Raw genomic sequence first — 13,109 nt, 5'->3', positions numbered from 1 at the left:
TTGAGGTGGGTGTTGGTGGCTGTACAGGGGCCGGTCCTTCCCTTTCCTCTATGGCATGGGTTGGTGGAGCGGTGATCTTTGTCGGAGTGCGAATGCCGAACATTTTGTTTTTTAATTCACGCGTAGGTAGGCTATGGTTTGTCAGTTTTTAAAATAATAAGGTATTCAAGAAGAATAATTAATCAATAGCTATATAAATTTCTCAGTAACTAACTTAGTCTAGGGTCTACTCCCAAAAGGGTAGTAGCCGTGTCAATATACAATATTTATATATTAAATATTAAACTACTTAGTAAAACTTAGTCTAAGGCTTCCCCAATAGGGTGATAGCCGTGTCTGTATACAATATTTATATATTCAATTTTAACACTGCTTAGTAAAACTTAGTCTAAGGCTTCCCCAATAGGGTGATAGCCGTGTCAGTTTACAATATTTATCTATTCAATTTTAACACTGGTAAAAATTAGTCTGAGGTACGATCCCAATATGGTAGCAGGCTGGTCAACAAATAATCTTAACAGTACAAAATATTCCTAATTATTGAATTTTCCAATAGGCAGTGTTGTCAAATTGTCTAATATTTCTTTAAACTTAATCTAAGGTCTACCCCCAAAAGGGTGGTAGCCGTGTCAAAACACTTATATCTAAGAGGGGTTTCCAAAAGGAGAACCCCTGTCACTTAACCTAATATCACAGTCCTGGTACCTTCGGGAGCGGTGTATCACTTGTTCTGATAAAAGCGCGCGAAAGGACCGCCTGACCTTGCCTTGTTTGTATGTGTGTGTATGTGTGTGTGTGTGTGTTTGGGAGCCGTAGCACGTGTGCACCTATTCGGAGGATCCGCTGCAGTCAGCGGAGTCGAATAAGGTGCTACACTTGAGTTCCTGACCGTGTATTTGTATGTGTGTATGCCGGTGTGTGTGTGTGTTTACTCGAATGTAGAAATGGACAGCGGCAATCTTCTCCCCGAGTCACGAGGAGTTGAACGAGCCGTCACACTTGTGTGTTTATGTGTGAATTGTGTCTTAGTGTGTTTGTGTGTGATAACTGTGTGTACGTGTGATTGAGTGCGCTGTAAACGTACTCAGTCGACTTTGCTTTTTGCGGGGAGTCGAAAGAGCCGTCACACGTGTATGTTCCGTGAGGTTGCAATTTTTCAACCCCAGGGGGTGAAGTAGTAGGGCGAGGGGGGGGGTCCAAGGTACAGTGCACGCGACACGTCCCTATAACCCTTTTTTACCCTAATTAGGCCGAAAATGATATTATTTTTAACCTAGCGTGCACCGTTTTATCTAAATTTGATACTACTGTAATTTATTAAATATTTTATTAATTAAATTTTGAAAATTATTTTAAAAATTTTGTGAATATAGTTTCCGGTAGGGTTCGAACCGGCGGTCAAAACCCAGTATACTATGTATACTGGCTCTGACCTTAAAAACGCGCTAAAATGCACCGTTCCCGAGTTATCCCGCACTTTTCCCCCTTTTTATTCCCGGGCCTCTGGAGCCGCCAATATTGATCAAATTTTTTATACGAATATATCAAAATGACAGGCTCGTCGAGATCTATCCGATGAGCCTATCCGCGGTGCAAAATATTGGCGGGATCTCCGACCACGTGCCACGTGGTCCGGAGAAAAATTTTTCCAGGGGCCTCAGTTTTTGAGGGAAAAATCTGAGATTGGTACCTTTAAATAGAGCTCCGCGCGGCGCTTCTGATGATGTGCAGAACGGCTGGGGTCCTCGATCTTGATCTTGAGATATTCTTCCTCAAAGGTGTATAACCTTTGCAAAGTGTGGTTAAACGTCAATAAAAAATTTTCCCCTTGAGAAAGTGGAAGACCAAAGCCTCCGCCTTATGCAGATTTTTGCGGCGCTTCCGATGGTGGTTTTTGTTTCTTCAATTTTTGCTTCTTTCTGTGACCACGTGCCACGTGGTATTTTCTTCTTTTCAAGATTTCTCGAGATTTTTAAAACGCAAAAATCTGAGTGATATGTCAAAAGAAGCGGCTTGACAGCCTCTTTCTGACCGTGTAAAAATAACGGTAGGTCGTCGCTTTAAATTTCTTGCCGCACGCACTTTTGTGTAGAAATTTTATTATTTTTAATGTTTTTTGCACTTTTTGGCACTGTTTTGAAATTTTTGAAACACGTGTAATATATCACTAAATTCACCGTCGCGAGACGCGTCAGATGACGTATTTCACTGCTTAATTCACTTCGAAAAACCTATTTTTACGATTTTTCAAAGGCGGAGCGGCACGCTTTCTGACCGATCAGGGCGGCGGTTCGACTGCGACTGGTTAGGTTTTTTTTTTTTTTTTTTTTTTTTTTTTTTTTTTTTTTTTTTTTTTGCACCTAATAGGCCTACCTTCCCCGGCTACTTTATCGCCGGGGGCGTTGTCTAAGCTACCCATCCGTCCTTTCTCACATTCATCCTCTAAATAATTGAAAACACAGCTTTAATTTTTATTAGGTTTTGTACAAATAATTTCAATTTCAACTTTCTTAAAATATTACTTTACAATATTCCAACTTATCTAATTTTCTTTCCATATCTATCCTGAGACGTGGCCCGCGAGGCGGGCAGCTTTCACTTATCCGTGAGTATCCTTATGATACCCATTAGCAAGTGGGCGCCGGCCGCCTCGCGGTCCCCGCCCCTCCCTTACTTCCATTAAATTTGGCGGTTCTTTTTATTATTTTTAAGCAAAATTCCTCCAGTTGCGATCTGTAACAGGCTAGCATGCCGGGCAGTCCTTCAAGACTGACCACCATGCCTGTCATCTGTTCCAGGTCGCATCTGGAGGAGGCAAAAATGGGGCACTCTATAAGTAGATGCGGGATGGTTTGTTGCACCCCGCTGTCACACTCGCATTCAGCTGTCTCTTTTAATTTGAAACGGCACAGGTACTCGGCAAAAGGCCCGTGGCCTGTGAGTATCTGTGCCATCTCAGGACTGAATCTCGCTACTCTCAGTTGCTTATGAGCGCTCGCAACATCTTTTAGAAAAATCTTTGTTATTCCGCCCGTAGTCCCTTCTCTGTATCGTTTGTCCCATTCTTCTATTGTTTTCCGTCTTACTTCTTTCCTTATGTACGACAGCGGGTACTCTACGTGGACTGCTTTGACCTTAGAGGTCTCCGCAGCGGCCCTCGCGAGTTCGTCCGCCCTCTCGTTCCCCTCCGTGCCGACGTGCGCTTTCACCCAGTGGAGTCTTATGTTTTGGCCCTTTTTTCGGCTCTCCACCAGGTGGCTGCGGATCTCGACTACTCGGGGGTTCCGAGAGCGTCCGCCCGCGATGGCCTCGAGCGAGGACCTCGAGTCGCTGCAGATGTTCACGTCAGTACCCGCTGCCGTCGCCTCCCTAACTGCACCGACGAGAGCCGCTAGCTCTGCTTGATACACGGTGCAGTAAGGGGCCATCTTTATCTTCTTCCATTTTCGTTCTCTACCTCCCTCCCATTTCGTCCAAGCCGCTCCGACTCCCTTCTCTGTCTTGCTCCCGTCTGTGTATATGGCCGCTATGTTTTCGTTTTGTATTTGGCCAGGGTCAATTGTGATGGCGAAGCTTATATCTGGTCTTTCCGCAGGATGGGGTTGTTCTATCGCAGGTACGGCACGCTCAATCCGGTCTCCTTCGCGTATAAACGGGGATGACCCCCTTCTGGCCTCAAACATCGCGGCGGCTTCTTCCACCCTGAGGTCGAGGGGCAGTATCCCCGCCAGTAGCGTCGCGGAATTTAGCGATGCCGTCCTGTATGTTTTTGCGATCTTCTGTCCGAAGGCCCGTTGCACCGTCTCCAGTTTTTTCTTTGTGCACATTTTCTTTACTGTCGGTGCCCAGGCTGCCGACGCGTATGTTACCGTCGGCTCAATGACGGCTTGGTACACCTGGAGTACCATGTCTCCCGTCATTCCCCATTCCAGCTTCGCCATTCTCGATACTTTTTTATATATGTCTGCCGCTTTTCTGGTGACATTATGCACATGCTTGTTGAACGTGAGCCCTCCGTCTATTGTCAGTCCCAGCAGTTTTATTTCTTTCTCTATGGCTATGTCTTGTCCGTTCATCCTTATTATTGGGGTATCGAACTTCAATCTTCGCGTCAGGACCATTGCCTTGGTTTTTTGTGGCGCGAAGTTGAGCTTGTTCTCGATACCCCACTTTCTCACGTACTCGAGGGCTACGTTTGCTCGTTGCGCGATCGAGTGCGTGTCTGTTCCACTGAACAGCAGCACCACGTCGTCTGCGAATGCCTGTGCATAAGTCCCGTCCTCTTCCAGTTCGACCAGTAGTGGGTCGAGCAGGATGTTCCAGAAGGTGGGGCCGCTAATCGAGCCCTGAATGCATCCCTTTTCAGGTCGCCTCACATGCTCTCTGTTTGCGTAGCGTACCACCACCTTCCTGCCTTTAAAATAGTCCTCCACTACTAGTCTCAATTTCTTGGGACAGTCTTTCTTTGATAGTTGGTACTTGATAGCTGGCCACCATGCGTTGTCGAAAGCCCCCTCGATATCTAGCGACACCATCAACACTATCTCTTTGTTTTCTATATGGCTTCTCGCTTTCGTCAGGATATCGTAAAGGGCATCCTCCGTGCTCTTTCCTGGCATAAATCCATACTGCCTCCTGCTCATCTTGGGGAGTAGGCTGTGTCTAATTCTGTTGATCATTACCTTCTCTAGTATCTTCCCCATGACTGGCAATAGGCCTATTGGACGGTAGGATTTGGCGGCCGTATAGTCCTCCTTCCCTGGCTTCCTCAGTACCACTATCGTGCATTCCTTCCATAGATCAGGGAAGCATCCCACTTCGAGGCATTTATTAAAGATGGCCAGGGGAACCTCCGGATTCGCCGTGATAGCTGCGCAGCAGATATCCGCAGTGAGTCCGTCGGCACCCGGGGCCTTCCTCGGGTTGAAGCTTCGAGCAGTGCTGATGAGCTCCGCCATTGTGATTGGCACTTCATCAGCGCTGCTTCCCCGTAGGCTGCTAGTCATTTCCTCAACCGTTTTCCTTATTCTTTGGTGGATGTCATCATCCATCTCACAATTGTCAGGCGGGAAGAATTTCTGTGCCAGCAGCTGCACCGATTCTTCGGAGTTCAACGAAATGCCCTTCTCTATTAGCGTGGTGTCTTCCCTGATCCCTTCCGCCTTTCTTATTACTTTATACATTCTGTCCCATAAGCTCTCCCCTTCTTGCTTCGTGCACAATTTCTTCCACCCTTCCTTTTGAGCCCTTTCGATCTCTTCTTCGTACATCTTTTTTGCCTCCAGGTAGGCAGTTACTACGCACTCTCTCCTCCTTGGAGCTGCGTATGAGATCCTTTTCTTTTTCCTTACCATGTCCTTCTTAAGGGCCTCTATTTCCTTGTTCCACCAGGGTGGTTCGAAGCTTTTCTTTCTTTGTTTCAGTTTGGGGATATGCTTCTCGGCGGCTTTTATTATTATATTTGTGTATTCCGTTACTGCGTTGTTGACCCTGGCCTTGGTGTCCAGTTCTTTTATCGTCCCTTTGTCTAATCCTTGTTGTGTCAATTCCGTTTTTATTTTCTCTTTAAAATCCTCCCAGTCTGCGTTTTTTGTTTTGTATTTGCGGGTCGTCTTCGGTAGGGTGTGCGTTTGGGGTTTTTGAAGGGCTGTAGTCATAAATATTGTGTTGTGATCCGAACTGGTAATTGATGTGTCAACCCACCATTTCGTTACCTTGCTGAGGAGAGCCGTTGTACATACTGTGATGTCGACTGTACTCGTGTATCTACGGCCCCCTCTAACGGTGTCGAAGGTGGGTGTGTTTCCACAATTTAAGATGCTCAGCCCCTCTTCATCAAGGAACCCTCGTAGTTCCTTTCCTCTTGTGTCTTCGTTCCGGCTCCCCCACCACTCACTCCATGCGTTCACGTCCCCTCCAATCAGTACCATCTTGGTTTTTAACTTTCTCGTGAAGCCTCTTAACTGTACGAGGTATGGTTCGATGGGTTCATCGCCTTCGAAGTACACTGATATTACCCCTAGTTCCCACTTGTCCGTTCTCAGGACGGCGGCCACTATGTTCTCGGTGGTGAGTGATTTGTCTTGTGAGACCTCGATGTGTTCATCGAAAACAAGTACCGCCGCCTTCACCGGTTTCTTCCCTGTGGGAACGCACTGCACTACTCTGTACATAGGGCTTTCTGCCATCTGTTTATTGGCCCCTGTGTACGGTTCCTGGAGTAGTGCTATCTTTACCTTCCTACCCCCCGCTTCCTTTATAAACTCCTGGTTCGCGATTCTCTTTCTTCCAAGGTTCGCCTGTGCCAGGAGAAAGCCGGTGTTTATGTTGGAGCCCTCGGCTTTTTTAACAGTACGCGTAACTCAGCCTCGCTGCCCTGTCCCATCCCTGCCGGGTTGGGCAGCTCTGGCTGAAGGCTCCGTGCTCTGCGTCTCTTCCTTTCATTGCTTTACAGTTAACGCAGCTGGGAGGCTTTCCTTCCCCGAGGATCTGGCAATCGGCCCTCATGTGGGCTCCTCCACAGTGACTGCACACCTCTGTATCTTTTTTACAGTTCCTGCGGGTATGTCCATACCCCAGACACATTGTGCATTGGACCAGAGGGGATTGGTCCTCTACCCAAACCCTCTGCAGGTCCACGTGTATCCTGCCAGCCGATGTCAGGGCTTGCCAGAGTTTAGGCGTGACCTGCAGGACCACGTGGCTCTCCAGAGGGTTTCTTGCCTTCCTTCTATACTTTTCTACTATTGTCAGCTCTCTTTCCTCTAGGTGCGCAGTCACGTGTTTGTTCTGGTTCTTTAGGGCCCGGGCAATATCCTCGGTGGTGTTGCAGGTCAGTAAATTTTTTATTTTTACGAGAGGGTTTTTGTTGGAGGTCTCCTTGACCTCCATTTCTGTGCCCAGTTTTTCTTTAAGTTTTCTTCTCTCTTCCTCTGTCCTGCAACCCACCACAACCTTCCCATCTCTTGCTTTTCTTATTTTTTGCACTTGCCAACCTTCCTCCTTCGCGTTTAGCAAGTGCCGGATGTTCTGCACCGTTTCCTCTGCCGTGTCGGTCGCGTTCTTCGGCGCCACCACGACAGAGTGCAGTGCAGGTTTTTGCCCCGGGCCTTCTATGTCGTTTTTGCCCTGACCGAGATTTACTTTCGTCGCTTCGGCGTACGATTTCATACTTGCAGCCCAGTTGTTCTGCCTCTCCATATCCTTCTTTTCCTTCTCCTCAAACTCTTTCCTTATCTCGGTCAGGACCCATTCATCTTTCTTTTTTGCCAGATCCTCTATTCCTTTCCTACATTTCTCCAGCCTACTATTTTCTGCTTCCAATCTTTCAATTTGTCTGTTTAGCTTATCATATATATTTTCTTCCATGTCTTTTTCGTTTCTTGTTTTAGTTGTTGTTCTTGCTGGGCCTCCCGCCAACTCCTCCTCGGCTTCTTTTACCATTTGGTACAGCCGCTTTACAGCTGACTGTACCCCTGTTTTTATTTCGGTTTTTATGTTTCGGGACTCCGCCAAGTGCGCCATTGCCTTTAGGTAACAATTTTTTGCCTCTTTTTCCCTGGCTTGAGCGGGAGCAGGAGACTTACCCGCTCCCCTTCCCCCTGCCAGAGGTTCTTCTTGTGCTGCCCTAGGGGCCTGGCTGGAGGCCTCCTCCCACTTATCTATACTGCGCCTGATGGCAGGTGCCGTTTTTGGTGGAGTGCGTATACCCAACATTTTGCCTATTAGGATTGTCAGATGAATTTAATAAGTTAAAAGACTTAGCCTAAGGTCTACTCCCAATAGGGTAGTAGCCGTGTCAATTTTAATAATATTTTGTTTTAAAATATAATTAATCTTAAAACTATACTTACTCTAAGGCTACTCCCAATAGGGTAGTAGCCGTGTCAATTTTAATAATATTTTTATTTACAATAAATTGTCTTATATCTATACTTAATCTAAGGCCTACTCCCAATAGGGTAGTAGGCAAGTCAATAAATAATTTACAAATAATTTACAAACAATGAATATTCTTAATTATTAATTTTTTATGAATTATTGTCAATTAAATTATTATAAATTCCTAAACTTATTCTAATGGCTGTCCCAAAAGGGTGGCAGCCGTCAATTTTTATATCCTAACTTATTCTAAGGTCTACCCCCAAAAGGGTGGTAGCCGTGTCAGAACACTTATATCTAAAAGGGGTTTCCAAAAGGAGAACCCCTGTCACTTATCCTAGAGTCGCAGTCGGTTTTTTAAAAAACAAAATTTTTTCCGACTCTATGTAGAGCCGTCTCTACAATTTCGTTGCGGGGATATAATTTATAAATTTCTAAAAATAAAAAGCGTTTTTTGAGTGAAAACTCGAGAGCGGAGGGAGAGGGGGGAGTTAGGGGGGGAATCCAAATTTAAAAATTTTTTTTTTTTTTTTTTTTTTTTTTTTTAATTTATATATATAAAATTTACGACGCCGAAAAAGGCTTGTATACTTCGTATACAAGACCGCTGTTAAAAATCCCGAAAAATCCACCGTTCCTGAGATACGGGCCTTTTAATTTTTCCGATTTTCACAAATTTTGTAAAATTTTCGGGATTTTTTCAAATTTCGAATTTTAAAATTTTAAAAAATGTCTTTATATGAGTCGAGGCTGTGCAGTCAAAGCCGGTATATGGATAGTATATCCATATACCGGGGTGACGTTAAAATTGCCCTATCTCCTACCGTTCCCGAGTTATTCCCTATTTTATGTTGTGGTTCTTCCCGTCGGTTTTTCTCCGCAGCCGCTGACTCGATCTCGACGATTTAAACGGCTGCTAGCTGCACTCGACGAGAGCTTCTCAACGATGTATAGCACGTCCTCAATATCCCTCGGGATCCCAAACCACGTTACACGTGGTTTTGGTGTTTTTTCTCTTTAACTTTTTTATTTTTAGCCGGAAAAATCCGATCGACCCCTCAAAAGATTCGTCTTCTTGAGTTTTATCTATATATGATTTTTAATTTGGGGGTCGTCGCTTTAGTTTTTGTGTAATATGCTCTTAATTGATTTTTAAATAGGTTATTTTAGTTTTTTCCCTTTTAAAATTTTTCCCCAAGTCCAATTTTTTAGAACGATACACCAATCTCTTCGTCTTTTTAATCTGCGTTTTTTGGTGTATCGCACTTATGGGGGAAAGCTCAATTTCGGTCACCAGTTGTCACGCCCCTTTTTTGTTTTTCCCTTTTATCTCCCTTGTTTGTAGGGTTAAAAATCTGGGACTAACCTTATTAAATGCGGCTTAATGAGGCGCATTTAGTGGTTCCAAAATATATTGCAGTTATCGATCTAAATCGCGCGGCGCACGCACTTTTACACTAAATTTTTTGCACTTTTTGTGTTTTTTCACTTTTTTGTCACTTTTTCTCACTTTTTATACAACAATGTTTATATATTCGGATTCGTCGTCGCGAGACGCGTACAATGACATACGGCACTGCCCGATCCGCGACAAAAAACCTATTTTTAAGATTTTTCAAAGGCGGAGCGGCACGCTTTCTGACCGATCAGGGCGGCGGTTCGACTGCGACTCGACTGGTTAGGTTAGGTTAGGTTAGGTTAGGTTAGGTTAGGTTAGGTTAGGTTAGGTTAGGTTAGGTTAGGTTAGGTTAGGTTAGGTTAGGTTAGGTTAGGTTAGGTTAGGTTAGGTTAGGTTAGGTTAGGTTAGGTTAGGTTAGGTTAGGTTAGGTTAGGTTAGGTTAGGTTAGGTTAGGTTTTTTTTTTTTTTTTTTTTTTTTTTTTTTTTTTTATTTTTAATTCACCTAGTAGCCTACCCCCGGACGTTTGGCAACTCCGGGCCGTGGAAAATCTGATAATTTGTCGTTTATTTTTATTTTCAGAAATATACAATAATAATAAAAATACAATAATACTATTTAAGAATAAATTATAACAAGTTATTAGTTCTATTACATTCACGACTAAATTTTAACGGTTTCTATTGATAACTATAGTTCCTATTTCTATAAAATATTTAACTAAAATGTCTCTTTTATCTCTATTTTCTAATTCTAAAGCTATGTTCGACATTGCGAGTTTTCCCACATCAATCATTTTTTCCAGTTTAATTCTTTTATAGAGGTGGACAGGGCAGTCGAAAAGAATATGCGGGACATCTTCTACCGCATGTCCACAAACACACTCTGCGCTCTCCTTCAGCTTGAATCTGTGCAAGTAGGCGGAAAACCCTCCATGTCCCGTGAGCACTTGCGTCAGCGGGCCGCTGAACTGTAAGTTTCGAATGATCTTGTATGCAGCGATGGCATCCGGAAGGAACATTTTTGTTATTTTACCCGTGGGTTCATTTTTATATCTAGTTGCCCACTTTTGCAGTGTTTCCGCCCTTATGAGGCGTTTCACGTGCGACAGCGGGCAGCGATCGTAGGTCGGCTTGTTTTTGTGGCTTTTTGTAGCTTCCTTCGCCAGCTCGTCAGCTCTCTCATTCCCCTCCCTGCCCGCGTGGGCTTTAACCCAGAAAAGTTTGATTTTCTTTCCGGGGTGGTCTCCGAGCACTTCGCGGATTTCGGTGACGAGGGGATTGAGAGAGCGACTGCTTGATACGGCGTCGAGCGCTGATCTTGAGTCGCTATATATGTTGAAGCCAACCTCTTTTCGCCGCACCGCCAAGTGCACTGCTTTGTTTAAGGCTAGCAATTCAGCCTGGTAAACACTGCAATAGCCGGCCAGGGTTAATTTACACTTTAAAATTTCGCGGTTGTTCCTCCAGAATGTCACCGCTGCACCCACACCTTCGTTGGTTTTGCTACCGTCCGTGTATATTTTGATTTCATTCCCGTTTGTTGCGTCTTCTTCTTCTGCTAGGATTCGGTAGCAAATTTTTGGGACTTTTGAAGGGTGAGGGGTGTTTTGGTAGGGTGTTTTGCCCTCTATCTCCGCGTCTTTCAGCGCTTCCAGATTGTAATGCCCTCTTTTTATCTTAAAGAGTACTGCCTCCTCTTCCACTCTCAGGTCGAGAGGCAGCAGCCCGGAGAGCACTCTCACTGAATTAAGCGAGGCAGTTTTGTGTGCTTTACAGATTTTTGCTGCAAAGCCTCGCTGGACGGTATCCAGCCTTTTTCTTATATAAAGTTTTCTTGTAGAAGAAGACCAGGCGCTGGCTGCGTAAAGAATTGTGGGTTCTACTACCGCTGTGTATATGGTGCGCATGATGTTGGGGTTTAGACCCCAGCTGACCTTCGCGGCTTTTGCGATCTGCTTATACAGGTTTATTGCCTTCTTTGCCACCGCTGCTGTATGCTCGCTGAAGGTCAGCTTGTTGTCCATGGTGAGTCCCAAAATTTTCACGCTTTTTGAAGTCCCGATGTCTACGCCGGCCATGGTAAGTCTCGGAATGTCATACTTTGTTCGATTTGTTATCACCATTGCCTTTGTTTTGTTTGGCGCGAATTTAAGTTTGTTGCGCTGCCCCCACCTCTGGACTTGTGCTAGTGCTTGTTTGGCGCTTCTTTCTGTTTCCAGTGCGCTGTCACTCGTGAAGACCAACACAATGTCATCGGCGAAGGCCTGGACGTAGACGTTTTGGGACTCTAACTCTTTTAGGAGGGGGTCCACTAGTAAATTCCAGAGTATCGGTCCGCTTATGGAGCCCTGCACGCATCCTTTAGTCGTGGTTTTTTCGTAGGCGGTTCCTCCATATAGCACTCGGACTTTTCGATCTCTCAGATAGCTGGTCATAACCCTCCTAACACCTGGGGGGCAGCCTTCTTCGGCCAGTCTTGTTTTAATTGCCGGCCACCAGGCGTTATCAAACGCACCTTCGATGTCAAGGGAGACCAATGTGACGACCTTTTTCTCCTTCAGACCTTCCCTTATGTGGCTCACCAGGGTGTATAGTGCGTCCTCCGTGCCTTTTTGCGGGACGAAGCCGTATTGTCTCCCCGACATCGTCGGTATCAAGTGCCAATTTAGCCTTTTTACTATCATTTTTTCTGTTATCTTTCCGAGCACAGACAGCAGCCCAATAGGCCGATACGCCTTCGGTTTGTCGTATCTTTCTCTGTCCGGCTTCCGCAATATGATGACCGTGGCTTTTTTCCATTGAGTCGGGAAGTGCCCGAGAGCTAGACATTTGTTTGCTAGTGCCAAATAGACAGAGGGGTTCGCCGAGATCGCCTGTTCGCATATGTCCGCGGTGAGCCCGTCTTCTCCGGGTGCCTTTTTGGGGTTGAAGCTGGAGACGCTTTCTACGAGTTCTGTGTGGGTAAACGGTTGTTCATAGTTGTCATCATGAAATGTGCCGTTTTCCTCTTCTGCTCTGCTTCTTACCTCCAGCTGTTCCCTACTTTCTCCCGCTACCGTGTCCTCTGGGAAAAGGGTCTCCGCTAGATACTGTACTGATTCTTCAGGCGTCAGCAATTTCCCATCCTTTTCCAGCATCTCGTCTTTTTTCCTTTGGTTGGTTCTTTTTATAACTCTATAGATTCCGTCCCAAAGGCTTTCTCGATCCTGCTTGCTGCAGAAGGTCTTCCAGCTATTTGTGATTGCTTCTTCGATTTCTTCTTTGTAGTTCTGTTTTGCCTTAAGGTACTCTTCAACGACCACGGTACGACGGGATGAGGCTGCGTTTCGTATTCTGCGCTTCTTTTTGGCGACGTCTTTTTTCATTTGGTAGAGCGTTTCAGACCACCAGGGAGGGGAATTTTGTGTTTTTCGTTTTTTAATTTTTGGTATGTGTGTGTTGCATGCCTCTGTGATGATGTTTGTGTAGTGTGTGAGTGTATTTTCCAAATCTTGTGGTGAGTGTATACTGTTTATGTGTTCTATAGAGAGATTGCGTTCGGAAAGCAACTGGCTGATTTTCTCACGAAAATGGGTCCAGTTCGCCTTCCTCACGTTGTACACCCTTGTCGTGCTGGCAACGCGTGCTTTATATGTGAGCTCTATTTTAATAGTGAATGTAATGGCGTTGTGATCAGAGCCCGTCACGTCATGATCCACTCTCCACTCCTCAATATGTGCGAGAAGGTCATGAGTGACGGCGGTGATGTCAACACAACTGGTATACCTAGTGTTTCCTCTGATAGTGTCGAATGTGTATTCTCCGCCCTGGTTCACGACTTCCACACTCA

Source organism: Pieris rapae, chromosome 20 (genome assembly GCF_905147795.1).
Source record: "Pieris rapae chromosome 20, ilPieRapa1.1, whole genome shotgun sequence".
Lineage (NCBI taxonomy): Eukaryota > Metazoa > Arthropoda > Insecta > Lepidoptera > Pieridae > Pieris > Pieris rapae.
The sequence above is the reverse complement of the archived record's forward strand: the minus strand, read 5'-3'. Positions refer to the sequence as shown.